Raw genomic sequence first — 15,290 nt, forward strand, 5'->3', positions numbered from 1 at the left:
AATAGATAACTAATAGCTAGCTAGATAGCAAATAGAGAGCTAGCTAGCAGCTAGATAACAAATAGCGATTGAGCTAGCTGGATAGCTAGTCAGATATATAGCAAATACAGAACTTATGTTTATAGAATTATAATGATAATATTAATAATAATACATTTGATTTCTAAGTGCCTTTCAAAACTCTCAAGGACACTTTACAGTCACTGGATAATAGATAACTAATAGCTAGCTAGATAGCAAATAGAGAGCTAGCTAGCAGCTAGATAACAAATAGCGATTGAGCTAGCTCGATAGCTAGTCAGATATATAGCAAATACATAACTTATGTTTATAGAACTTTACTGTATTAATAATAATACATTTGATTTCTAAGTGCCTTTCAAAACTCTCAGGGACACTTTGCAGTCACTGGATCAGTTTTTCCGTGGGTGAGCAGCGGCAGCCGCACGCGCCAGCGTTCACTCAACCCAGAAGTAACTCAACTAGATAGAAAGCTAGCTAACCAGCTACTAATACTAATACTACTACTAATAATAATAATACATGGCATTTATAAGCGCCTTTCAAAACTCAAGGACACTTTACAGTCACAGGATAATAGATAGCTAATAGCTAACTAGATAGATAGCAAAGAGAGAGCTAGCTAGCAGCTAGATAACAAATAGCGATTGAGCTAGCTAGGTAGCTAGCCAGCTAGATAGCAAATAGAGATGAAACCGTAGTTTTGTGGCTTTGATGAAGCTCACGTTTAAAATAAACGAATGGTGCAGCTAACTTTTGTCGGGTGTTTCTAATGAAGGTCCCTGTGATGCATCATCGAAATAGTTCAAGGTCTTTCGGGTGAACCGATTTCCTTTTGCCTAATGGAGCCATTTAGCTTAAAATATTACAAAATAGACCACTTCAACTCCAGACAGAAGAAAGGGGAAGGAAAAAAAAAAAAGAATCACGACGACGATTAGATGTCATTCAGACTGCATTTACCAGCCTCACTCAGAGCACTTTGCATTATGGGATTCCACCGTCACGACCTTGCGGAAATGTGTAAAATGACCACGACCTCTTGGCGGCATGTCAAGAAAAACGGTGGTGAGAGATATGCTACAAATTTTTCAGTAAAATCACAACACCCGGCAAGGGCCCGCTAAACATTGGATTGGGTTTTGATGGCACTGACAAATTATCCTGAGCATGAAATCGTCAAAATTTGGGAGCGCAAATATCCGCCAAGTTCTAACAATGCTTATTTGAGTTATTCAACTATCTAGCTAACTATCTATGAGTTATCTATTAGCTATCTAGCTATTAGTTATTAGCTAGCTAGCTTTCTACCTATTTGAGTTATTCAACTATCTAGCTAACTATCTATGAGTTATCTATTAGCTATCTAGCAAGCTAGCTATTGGATTGGATATGCCTTTATTAGTCTCACAGTAGAGAAATTTACATTTACATAATAATATTTACAACATTTACAATACAATATTTACATAATTTACATTACTTTCTACCTATTTGAGTGATTCAAAAATCTAGCTAACTATCTGAGTTATCTATTTGCTATCTAGCTAGCTATTAGTTATTTACTAGCTAGCTAACTTTCTACCTATTTGAGTTATTCAACTATCTAGCTAACTATCTATGAGTTATCTATTAGCTATCTAGCTAGCTAGCTATTTGATTGGATTGGATATGCCTTTATTAGTCTCACAGTGGAGAAATTTACATTATTTACATAATAATATTTACAACATTTACAATACAATATTTACATAATTTACATTAGTTATTTATTAGCTAGCTAGCTAACTTTCTACCTATTTGAGTGATTCAACAATCTAGCTAACTATCTATGAGTTATCTATTAGCTATCTAGCTAGCTATTAGTTATTTATTAGCTAGCTAACTTTCTACCTATTTGAGTTATTCAACTATCTAGCTAACTATCTATGAGTTATCTATTAGCTATCTAGCTATTAGTTATTTATTAGCTAGCTAACTTTCTACCTATTTGAGTTATTCAACTATCTAGCTAACTATCTATGAGTTATCTATTAGCTAATGGAGACTGTAAAGTGACCTTAAGAGTTTTGAAAGGCGCTTATAAATGAAATGTATTATTATTATAATGCTAATTTCATGCTAGGTCTAATGGACTTCCTGTTGAGTGTTAGCATTAAACTGGCAATTTACACTGTAAATATGGCGGATTTTCCATTGACTGTTTTTTTTTTTTTTTTAAACTGCACTACAGACATCCCATAATGCACCCGTCCACTCAACGAACGACCATCTCCGCTGTCGGGCAATCGCTCAATTAGACAAGGAGACAGACAGTCGGACCAGGCCATAAACAAACAAACAAAATGGAAGATGCTAATGCACGCGCATCGTAATGCAGTTTGGAAGATGGAAACTCCTTTGTAAAGCGCACGTAACTCAATTGCACACGCGGGCTTCGGTGCAATTTGAAAGATAAGCATCGGAGGGTGAAAATGGGAATAGGAAATTAATCATAGGTATGAATTAAATCACCTTTTGGGGGGCGGTGGGGGGGGGTCCGTCTTTCTCAGTCCGCGCCAAGGTAGGAGTCTCCATTCGCATGAGTTGACTCAAGTCGGGTTTGTGATTCGCTTGGCTGAAACGTATACAAGATGCAACTTTTAAAGGACAAGCGACATCATTTTTTTTTGTTTCCTAACTGACATCAGAAAAACGTTTTTTAGCATCTAAAATACGTCCTTGCGTGACGTCACGAACAAGGAGGGCGGGACCTTCTCAATGAATGTATCTGTGTTCATATGAACGCGCTTGGCGTAAATGGGTTGACAAGTCATCAGACCTCACACAATTAACCCATTCACACATTTATTTGGGAATTGAAAATATGACGTAGAGCGCCATTTCCGAATTTGTTCGGGTTTAGTTTTTTTCTTGTTTGGGTGCCGAAAAAGCACTGGTAATGGCCTCTGGCAATGTTTTTTTTCCCCTTCCACAAGGCTTTTTTTCCAGCTTCAGCTATTGTTAAAACACTACATAAATCAATATGTATGTATTGTACTGTATTGCCCCCATTTCAAGCTCAGATAACGCCAGACCTATATAACTTAGGAATTGACTGTTTTTTTTCTGATGAGAGAAGAGAGTCTAAGATTTCTTACGCTGCATTGAATGTTTACGTAGTCCGAAACTCAATATTCTGTGGGTCCTGCAATTTGAGTGAAAATGATAAGAACCCTGGCACTGGAGTGGACACATTTTTGCACAGCATTTGGCAGTGCATGAGTGAACAAACTTTGCCTTGGAGTATACCTAGCTTGATTCTAGCATACAATACCACAACGGGCAAACAAAGATCATCAAAGTGGCGTAATAACTCACCAGGCAACGGATATTTGAGCTTTCACTGACGTTGTGCATCGGCACATATTCTTTATCCTCTGTAAAGAATGAGATAATTACAGTAGCTTTCTGAGGATTTTAAACAGGTTCCACATGTGAAACCAGAAAGAGCAGCACAGAATATATTAAACTCAATTAATTCACAGATTGTTTACAATGAGAGGGAGTCATAATGGCGAGAACATAAGACATTCTAAAGAATACAACATGATAATAATGATTTAAAACTAAAGACAGATACGAAGTGTCCTGGAAAGGTATGAGATGGCATTGCAGCGATTGCGTCCTAGCGTGTCGACGTGTGACTTAACGCCCCCTCTGGCCGGTATGACCGCCCGAGTAGGTGTCTCAACAGTAAAGCTGCTCGCCATCAGCTTTGGGCCCTTTACGGCCGCTTTTGATATCAGTATTAAAAGTGATTTGCGGCGCCGTATGTGGCAAGGAATCAAAACTTAATTTAGGCAGATAAAGATGCCATTTGGGAGAGAGATAAAGTGCTGCATCATGGGAGATGTGTTCCCCGGCGTGCTCTCAGCGACTCGCCCTTACGGCACCCTCAGATTTACTGGCTCTCCCCCCCCCCACTGCTCCATAAAACAGCAAATCTGCTCACCAGGCGACACAGGAAAATGTTAATGGATTCATTTGTCAAGAACCGTCCACTTATTTACAGTCCTCTTCCATTACCGCCGCTACGCCTGCAGGAGGGGAAAGGGGAGAAGTGACCAAAGTCAAAATATCAATTTGCCCGTCCATCAAGACAGAGACTTCCTGGAATGCATACAGGTAAACAGACACATAAGCGTTTTTTCTTTTCTTTTTTTTTTTTTTTTTGGGGGGGGGGGGGCTTGCATCATTTTGAAATGGACCATCTACAAATCTTACATTTTTTTTGTTGTGTGCAGCACATTGAGTTGCATTGTGTATCAAATGTGCTATACAAATAGGGTTGCAGTGTCTTGCTTTTCGAATAAGGGCTTTTATCGCAAAATTTACAAGGTGGACTTTGTCGAATCCAAATGAACACCAAAGTATTCACTAAATGTGAGTTTTGAAAGGTGATTATAAATGGAATTTATTATTATTATTATTATTATTATTATGCTTTTCCAATGAGGGCTTTTTATCGCAAAATGTACATGGTGGAGTTCGTCGAATCCAAATGAACACCGAAATAGTCGCTAAATGTGAATTTTGAAAGGTGCTTATAAATGCAATTTATTATTATTATTATTATTAATATTATTATTATTATTATTATTATTATTATATTATTATTAGTATTCATATTATTATTAAAAATAGTAGTAGTAGTTGTATTAGTATTACTATTATTTTTCAATAAGGGATTTTATGGCAAAATTTCCAAGATGGGGTTTGTCAAATCCAAACGAACACCAAAATATTCGCTAAATGTGAGTTTCGACAGGCACTTATAAATGGAATTTATTATTATTATTATTATTATTGTTATGCTTTTCCAATGAGGGCTTTTTATCGCAAAATGTACACGGTGGAGTTCGTCGAATCCAAATGAACACCGAAATAGTCGCTAAATGTGAATTTTGAAAGGTGCTTATAAATGTAATTTATTATTATAATTATAATAATAATTATTAAAAATAATATTATTACAAATATTATTATTATGAAAATTATTATTAGTAGTAGTATTAGTAGTAGAAGTAGTAGTAGGAGTAGTATTAGTAGTAGTAGTAGTAGTAGTATTACTATTACTTTTCAATAAGGGATTTTATGGCAAAATTTCCAAGATGGGGTTTGTGAAATCCAAACGAACACCAAAATATTCGCTAAATGTGAGTTTTGACAGGCACTTATAAATGGAATTTATTTTTATTATTATTTTTATTATTATTATTATTATTATTATTATTATTATTATTATGCTTTTCCAATGAGGGCTTTTTATAGCAAAATGTACACGGTGGAGTTCGTCGAATCCAAATGAACACCGAAATAGTCGCTAAATGTGAATTTTGAAAGGTGATTATAAATGGAATGTATTATTATTATTATTATTATTATTATTATGCTTTTCCAATGAGGGCTTTTTATCGCAAAATGTACACGGTGGAGTTCGTCGAATCCAAATGAACACCAAAATATTCGCTAAATGTGAGTTTTGACAGGCGCTTATAAATGGAATTTATTATTATTATTATGCTTTTCCAATGAGGGCTTTTTATCGCAAAATGTACATGGTGGAGTTCGTCGAATCCAAATGAACACCGAAATAGTCGCTAAATGTGAATTTTGAAAGGTGCTTATAAATGCAATTTATTTTATTATTATTATTAGTATTAATATTATTATTAAAAATTATTAGTAGTAGTAGTAGTAGTAGTATTACTATTATTTTCCAATAAGGGATTTTATGGCAAAATTTCCAAGATAAGAGTTTGTCAAATCCAAATGAACACCAGAATATGCGCTAAATGTGAGTTTTGACAGGCACTTATAAATGGAATTTATTAGCTTTCTACCAATTGTGAAGTTAACTTTTCATGCGCCGTGCTTTATCTCCTTCCTAAAACATCTTTTGGAGACAATCTCATCGCAGCCTGGTCAATATATCCGGACAAGAAGCCTCCTCAGCCGTCCCCGCTTTCCTCTAGTCCCTCCACCTCCCGTCTGGGGAGCAGGTTTGGCCTCTCCCAAGTAAACAGACATTAATCACTCCGTGTGAGGGAATTATCTGAGGGACGGCCGAAAGCATTGGAAGTGGGCCGCACAGCGGGAGATAGATGTTGCGGCGGTTTGTGCGGACTCTACTGGGATGCGGCGGCCACCTTGCGAAAGTGTGTCAAGGACGGACGGACGGACGGGGAAGGAGAAGAGCCCTATCTTTGGTTTGGGGGTGGTGGGGAAGGGAGGGGTGCACGTCCTTTCTCCACCTTATGCTGCACACAGTTCCACTACTTATTATTTTTTAAACCTAATGCATCTTTGTCATAGTGATTCGGATCCAAAATGTACATTTAAATGAAATCATAAATCTAGTCGGAGGCAAATGTGAACGTTTTCCCAATTTGAACACAAGCTATAGCAAGCCAGATAGTTACCTAACCAGTGAGATAGCTAGTTAACTAGCTAACTCCAGGTTGTTACTTCCGGGTTGCATACCAGTCAACCATGTCTAATAGCTGCCCTTATAAATAATTACAATTCCTGGATAAAAGTTGTAGTATGCCGTACATTATTTGAAATGATGAAAAAAAAAAACCGCTGCTAACACAAGAGGAAATGCGCCTCTCTTTCCAAACAGCAATTCCCTTTGACCTTCGACCTCCAACGCCATTCCATCAAGCCATAAATGACCATCACAAATGTAAATAAAGTGACTTTATGATACAATGCAGTGTATTTCTTTCATTACAATACAATAGCACATTTATTATACATAGAATAAGGTATGTTGTGTGTAGTTTTTTTAGACTGATTTAGTTGAAAAGTGTATTTTATGGAAACCCGGGAACGGATTATTCCCATTTTAATGGTTTCCTATGGGAAATATTTTTTTGAGATACACACTTTTCGCCTTACACACTCTGTCTGGGAACCAATTAAGTTCGTAAGTTGAGGTCTCACTGTATACGATTGAGGATGACTTTTGCTCATTTGCTGCGACAATAGTAGCGATAAGCGGCAGCATTGTCATTGGCGACCAGCTGGATTTGAGCCAAAAGAGTCTTTGGAATAATAATAATAATAATAATAATAATAATAATAATAATAATAATAATAATACAGTAAAGTCTCGTTATATTGATATCGGATATATCGATAGTCCCGGTTATATCGATATTTTTTCGGACTCCCTTGAATATCGATATAACGAGACTTTACTGTAATAATAATAATACATTTCATTTCTAAGCGCCTTTCAAAACTCTCAAGGACACTTTTGTGCGGGTGAGCAGGGGCAGCCATTCGCGCCAGCGTTCACTCTACCCAGAAGTAACCATATGAGTTGCATTTCACCAATGGAAATCAATTCAGCCAATATATGCATACAGCTTGAACATTTGTACAAATAATAAAACAATATGCATATAAAAAATGAGCACAATTAAACATAAATTATTATTAAATTATTAAACATAAATCCAATTCAGAATTTTTGAAGAAAAAAAAAAAAAAAAAAAAAAAAAAGGCTGCGGGATGTTCATAAGGCATATTATGCATCAGAAAATATGGTAATTGTCTGAAGTATGCTCATGATATGTTTTACAAAAGCCTTTGTTAGGTGTTTCTTAATTAAAAGTCGTTTAATTCACAATGGCGTAGCTTTTTCGCGACCAACATGTTTTCTATGCGCCGACCGAATTATTCCTTTAACATATTCACTCTCACCGTGTTGCAGTTTGTTAACTTTTATGAACTTTTTATCCTGCTGCAGTTTGCCTCGAAGCTATTCGGCGCCGTGCTTGTTATGACCGAGACAGCCGGAGGGAGGGGGGGGGGGCGAGAAACGTATGCGCCCGCCGGCTTTAAACGGTGCTTTCAAATGTATTGATGCTTTCAAAGGCGAAAAAGGAAAGCGATCAATGAGGAGACGTCTGTCGGATTGTGGCGACCGCCGCGGTGGATCGGTTACGCTTTTTAATGCGGCTATGATGTGATAATGGGTGAAAACGGTGAAGGTGTTGCTTTGAGAAAGTATTTGGACACCCGCTGGCTGGTTATTATGGAACAAAATGGACAATTGGTCGACACAAAGCTGCTATTGCTAATGCTGCTAACGCGAATGCTGATAGACTGTATAGCCGGGTGATTTACTATTGTTTAATTTATATACTGTACAGGTTTCATCCCAAGTTTAATATATGAAGTGATAACCTGGCTTACAAACGTAATTGGTTCCCAGAAAGTGCGTGTAAGTTGAAAAGTGTGTATTCCAAACATTAATTTCGGATAGGAAACCATTAAAATGAGAATAATCCGTTCCCAGTTCCCCATAAAACATAATTTTCAACTAAATAAGCCTTAAAACTACACACAATATACATTATTTTATGTATAATAAATGTGCCATGGTATTGTAATTAAATGGCCAGCCAGCATCTCACTACCGCACAGCAATCGACCACGTGATGGCACCAGGGGGGGGTGTGAGTCATTTAGCCTCTGAGTCTCTATTCAACATTTTGAATGGATTTCGACTTACGACCATTTCGACTTACGACCGTTTGGTCAGAACGGAACTCGGTCGTAAGTCGGATGTTACCTGTATATGAAAAAAAAATGGTGAAAAGTAAAACATTTATGTTTATTAAAAAAAAACAAGAGCAGTTGCTATATCAAAAAAAATGATAGCTTTACTGAGCTTTATATCAAGAGTGGTGCGAAATGCATGAAAGATCAACTTTAAGTAGGAAATCTGCTGCTTCCTAACGACACCCAAGCAAAGCTTTGGCAGCCATCTGGCTGGTTGTCTCCCCAACACTTTGCCAAGACGCCAGTTGTTGGACAAAGAACATTAAAATCTTTATAGATTGCACATAACACAAACAAAAAAAGGTGGCGACGCAAGTAATTATTAATTATTGAGCCAGTCAACCCCCATTTTGTCTTGGAAAAATGCCCTTTTGGAGGTTTTTCCTTTTCAATATTTTTTGGCAGGGGATTTGAACAAAAAAAGTTGAGCGAATGTGTATACCCCAAAGCATTCCGATTTAGAATTCAGTCATACCTCGGCTTACGAACGCTTTAGCTAACGAACTTTTCGCCTTACGAACGTTAATGTTTGCGAGAATATAGTCTTGGCATACTAACTTTTTTGGGAATCACACAATGAGAGCCACTTGATAGTTCGAAGGCAGAGTGTAGACTGCAAGGTTAAAATATCCCATCAATCAGGCTCCACAAATAACCCGCACAAGCCATCAGTACAATTTGAAAAGAACATACACGCGAGGGAACCAGCTATTAATGAAGTTTGTCGTGTGTCGGCTTGCATCTGTTGCAATATTACAGTTCCTTGAGACACTTCATGCAAAAAGCTATCCATTCCATCAAGCCATCAACGACCATCACAAAGGCAAATAAAATGACTTTATTATAAAGTACAGTTTATTTATTTAATTAGAATACCATCACACATTTATTATACATAAAATAAGATATATTAGGTGTAGTTTTAAGGCTTATTTAGTTGAAAATTATGTTTTAAGGGGACCTGGGAATGGATTATTGTCATTTTAATGGTTTCCTATGGGAAATTAATTTTTGGGATACAGACTGTTCGCCTTACACTCTGTCTGGGAACCAATTAAATTCGTAAGCCAAGGTATCACTGTATTATATATATTCTTTTGTCCAGGTGCGTGTGACATGATACAATCCAGCTAGTGTTTGGGCCTACTGGCGCAAGTCAACAGTGATTTATGAAGGCCCGAGGGGGGAATCCGCACCTTCCTAAAAGCTGCTGTAAACACACTGTAATGACAGCTCAGGAATCTGTTTGATTTGTTTTTGATTTTTTTTTTTTAACTTCCACTTGAGATTTCCCCGCATGGGAAAGAAACCTCCCCCCGCGGGGCTCAAAGACACATTATACGATCAAGAAAAGAGAATCCGAAACCGCGAAACGCCGACCGAGATGGCTTCAAGTCACGGCGGGCGAACGGGAGGGATCGTGTTCTCCCGAAACCCGAGCTCATCAAAGAAATTCCAATAAGCAGTGAAGACATTTAGCAGCAAGCGTCCTGTGGGGTTCCTGTTGACGAGGGTGGGGTCGCCGCGTGTCAAACTGCAATCTGGTGCCATTACTCCGCACGGGTCAACGCTAATGTGTCACTCACCCAGCTGCACCGTGTAAGGGGGTGGGGGTATTTACACTGTAAGGCCAAGTGCCCTATTTATTTCAATTTTTATATCATTTTTTTTGTCTCTGTACTGTCCATTTGGTAAAATGTTCATAAATTTAACATTCGTAAACTGAAAAGTTCGTAAGCCAAGGGGTTCGTAAACCGAGGTATCACCGTACGGGCAAAATATGCGCCTGCCCATAAGCAGCCTAAAATCCAGGTTGGATTTATAACTAAAAAGTGAACTAAGCAATCAAAACCAATGTCAGTGTCTCACCATCCATGAACCCCACCGCATATGTCTGACGGATATTTGACATGTGTCAGATTTTTAAGTCTGATTTTGATGCATTGCCATTGATTTTTTTTAATTACGTTTTTTTATACTGACACATATTGATGGGGGCCGGTTCTCTATTTTGAACCTCACAGTGTAAATCTGCGTTTGCGCGTTGCCCCTAAAATAGCGAAAAACAATCTACTGTATATTCACTCATGTGCAGCCTGATGCATGGCAATAATCTTTTTTTTTTTTTCGGCAATGACCAGCTTGTCTCATTAAAAAAAAGAAGCCGCTGGAGGGGAACGATATGCAAACCAAGCAGGGTTAAAATGAAAGTAGACGCAAACACGCACGTCGCTTTGAAAAGCACTTAAAAATCTTCTAATGTGCCAATGAATAAACTCAGCCATTGACTGTTGTTGTCACATTTACATCGTGCGGCATTCCAACTATGAAAAACAACAGCAGTCAAATGTCGAGGATGTGGCGGCATAAAACTGAATTCAGAACAGAACGCGGTTGGCAGGAAAATATATCTGACACGAGCATATAGTGTATTTAATGACAGGAGAAAGACTGAATGCAAGAAGAGGGAAAAGTACTCACATGCATGTATTCTTTATCTTCACCAAAGGATAATTCATATTAGCGCCGTACTGATGAGATGGGAGGAGTTGATCAGTCTTAATGCACAGTATGTGCATCTTCTGAACAGTCTTATTTTTTAACTCAAGTACAGTGATACCTTGGCTTACGAACTTAATTGGTTCCCAGACAGAGTGTGTAAGGCGAAAAGTGTGTATCACAAAGAATTATTTCCCATAGGAAACCATTAAAATGAGAATAATTCGTTCCCAGCTCCCCATAAAACATAATTTTCTACTTTTTCATTTTCTAAGCCTTAAAACTACACAAAATATACCTTATTTTACGTTTAATAAATGCGCTATGGTATTATAATTAAAGAAATAAACTGAAAGGTGCTTCGAAATTAAATTATTATCATTATAGTTATTATAAGGTTTCTTACACTGAATTGAATGTTTATGTCAGTAGTTCTAAAACTCAATTTTCTGTGTGTCCTGCAATTTGAGTGAAAATGACAAAAACCCTGGCACTGGAGTAGACACATTTTTGTACATCGTCTGGCAGTCAATGAGTTGTTTTTTTTAACTTATTATTCCAGTCAAATCTACATTTTCGCTATGAAAAAAAAAATGACAGGATTGAAGCTTAGCTTCAGTTCCCAAATCTTTTCCTGACAGCGTCTTGTTGCTCCAATGCAAACATGGCGCTTCTCGCTTTTCATTAGCGCAACATTTAAATGCAGTAATCTAATCTCTGCCACCCCCCCACACTGCTTTCTCTTTGGAAAAAGAGGGGTCTCAACCTCCGCCAGCGGGCTGGGAGGGTCGGAAGGCGTTACCAGAGCATCTTATACCATTATAGTGCACTATACACGCAGGCCTCAGGGTCATATAGATTAGATTCTCCACGCCCTCCCCACACATACACACGAGGGACAATTTCCAAACCGCATTTATTATCGCCCAAAATGCTTTTCTTTCGGCATCTGCTCGCTTAAGTTTAATGATAGGTTTGTGTTACGGCAGGCAGGAAGGCCGTTAAGCCCCGTTGGGTCTTAGTGCGACGATGTGTGTGGTAAGTAGACAGACAAAATAACAAATACACTGTATTCTTCTTCTCTCGTTACAGTCAAAAGTGGCAAAAGTTAGCCAACCTCTGCGTCGCTGTGTCATATTTTGGGGCGACTTTAACTCATTGACTGACAGACAAAAATGCGTCCACTCCAGTGCCAGGGTTGTTATCATTTTCACTCAAATTGCAGGACATACATAATGATAATGATAATGACATATAGTCTGAAATAATGGATATTATATGCAATGAAATAATGGCTAATACATTCCATTTATAAACTCTATAGGACACTTTAAAGTCACTATATATATATATATATATATATATATATATATATATATATATATATATATATATATATATATATATATATATATATATATAACAAACAGATATATATATATATAACAAACAGATAACTAGCCAGATTGCTAGCTAACTAGATAGCCATATAGCCAATAGAAAGCTAAATTGAGAGAAAGTCAGCCTGCAAGTAGATAGCTAAAAGGTAACAAACAGATAACTAGCCAGATTGCTAGCCAACTAGATAGCCATATAGCCAATAGAAAGCTAAATAGAGAGAAAGCCAGCCAGCTAGTAGATAGCTAAAAGCTAACAAACAGATAACTAGCCAGATTGCTAGCCAACTAGATAGCCATATAGCCAATAGAAAGCTAAACAGAGAGAAAGTCAGCCTGCTAGTAGATAGCTAAAAGGTAACAAACAGATAACTAGCCAGATTGCTAGCCAACTAGATAGCCATATAGCCAATAGAAAGCTAAATAGAGAGAAAGCCAGCCAGCTAGTAGATAGCTAATAGATAGCACAAAAAGTACTGCTGTTACTATTCTATCACATGCAGTGAAGAATATGGCACTGAAAAAGTAAAACACATTACAGTGTAAAACATTGTAAAAAAGTAAAACAATTCCAGAACCCACAGAATATAGATATAAAATAGGACTACACTTTTTAGGACTACATAAACATTCCAGACAGAGTTTGAAACCTTAGTCTCTTCTTTCATCAGAAAAAAAAAGTTAATTCCTAAATTATATGGTCTGTAGTTATATGAGCTTGAAATGAGGGCGGTTGTCCTAAATACAATGCAATTCATAAATATTGCTTCATACAGTTTTTTAGGACGACAAAGACATTTAAAAAAAACAAGTAAAACACATTACAGTGTAAAACATTGTAAAAAAGTAAAACACAGTAATGTGTTTTCCTTTTTGAGTGCCATATTCTTCACTGCAGAACACAGCATTACATATTGCACAATATTTTGACAAATACAATAGTAACGGCAGTACTTTTTGTGCAAGTATAGTAAAGTCTCGTTATATCAATATCGGATATATCGATAGTCCCGGTTATATCGATACTATTTCTATGCACGCACGGAGAAAATTACATGCAAACAGGGTCTGATATATCGATAGTCCCGGTTATATCGATATTTTTTCGGACTCCCTTGAATATCGATATAACGAGACTTTACTGTATATCGCTTTAGCAGACTGTTGTCGCAAAAAAGTGCCGCAAATGGAAGCATGTCGACCCTGGATTTGTGTTGTTTGTGGCATACAATGCGTTTCTCCTTCCGCCAGGCGCTCGCGTTTTCCCTCATTGTGTTCTAAGTGGCCCACTGGGGAGGAAGACGAAGGAGATTAGCCATGTTTCCCGGAGCTTTGATGTTTAAGTCCTAAGGGGGGTTAGCGCTAGTACCGTCGCCTTTTCCCTTCATCATTTTAGCGTATTACATCCTGGCGTGCGGAGGTTGAGGTGGGGGGGGGGGGGGTGGCTGCAGTCAGATAACGTGAATGGAGTCAGACTTAAGTTGAGGATTTTAGGACTGGATTTGTTTGGGTAAAACTTTTGACTTGGAGTAATGATGGCTTGTTAACATCCGCAAGTCAGAAAGTCGGGTTAGGAAAGAGGAAATGGGACATAAGTGAGAAATTCCACATAAGGTGGAGGTCATTTGGGATCCCTGTTTGATCCCCATTGTTATCGACCCAACGCCATTCTCCCATTATTATTGTATGTCAACCAAAAAAAACAAACAAGCAAGAGTCAACAATTATCTAAAATTAACAGTCTATATTTTTTTGTGTGCAATAATTTGCAAAATATGGTCCCTTGACTAATTAACTCATTCACTGCCAGATGATGTGCAAAAAAATGTGTCCACTCCAGTGCCAGGGTTTTTGTCATTGTCACTTGAATTCCAGGACCCACAGAATATAGATATAAAATAGGACTACATAAACATTCCATACAGAGTTTGAAACCTTAGTCTCTTCTTTCATCAGAAAAAAAAGTTAATTACTAAATTATATGATCTGGAGTTATATGAGCTTGAAATGAGGGTGGTTGTCCTAAATACAATGCAATTCCTCAATATTGCAGTTTTACATACAGTTTTTTAGGATGACAAAGACATTCAATACAGCGTTAGACATCTTAGACTATCATCTTTCATCAGAATAAAACAGGCAATATCTAAGTTATATGGGTCTGGAGTTATCTGAGCTTGAAATGTGGGTGGTTGTCTAAAATACAATGCAATACATATATATATATACATACTGGTTTATATAGCGCTCTGACAACAGCTGAAGCTGGAACAAAGCGCTAACATGTTTGTTTATATATATTTATGTATTTATTTATGTATGTACTAATGTATTTATTTATGTATTTATGGATGTATTTGTTTGTTTATATATACATATGTATATATTTATTTATAGGTTTGTTTATTCATTCTAATAATGAAAGAACTTCTGGGTTGAGTGAATGCTGGCGCATGTGGCTGCCGCTGCTCACCCGCAGGAAAAAATATCAGGTGACTGTAAAGTGTCCTTGAGAGTTTTGAAAGGCGCTTAGAAATGAAATGTATTATTATTATTATTATATATACATGGAAAAAAGAGAAACGATACCTCTTGTGGAAAAGAAAAAAAACAATGACATAGACCATGGCCAGTGCATTATCGGCACCCAAGTATGAAAAAATAAAACCCGAACAAATTGGGAAATGGCGCTCTACGTCATAGTTTCAATTCCCAGATAAATTTGTGAATGGCAGTGAATGAGTTAAGGAGTAT

At 37.3% G+C, this 15,290-nt stretch overlaps 1 protein-coding gene across 5 annotated transcripts in view; it reads right to left on the reverse strand.

Moving 5' to 3' along the window:
- The window catches only part of unc5cb (unc-5 netrin receptor Cb), a 201,977-nt gene that overhangs the window by 147,430 nt on the left and 39,257 nt on the right, over positions 1–15,290 (reverse strand). For all 5 annotated transcript variants that reach the window (XM_089020912.1, XM_089020911.1, XM_089020913.1 and 2 more), the window contains one exon: positions 2,536–2,638. The gene's annotated coding sequence lies outside the window, so the exon portion shown is untranslated. The remainder of the gene's footprint in view (positions 1–2,535; positions 2,639–15,290) is intronic.

This window comes from Hippocampus bargibanti, linkage group LG18 (assembly GCF_051943395.1).
Source record: "Hippocampus bargibanti isolate YZ-2025 linkage group LG18, ASM5194339v1, whole genome shotgun sequence".
Lineage (NCBI taxonomy): Eukaryota > Metazoa > Chordata > Actinopteri > Syngnathiformes > Syngnathidae > Hippocampus > Hippocampus bargibanti.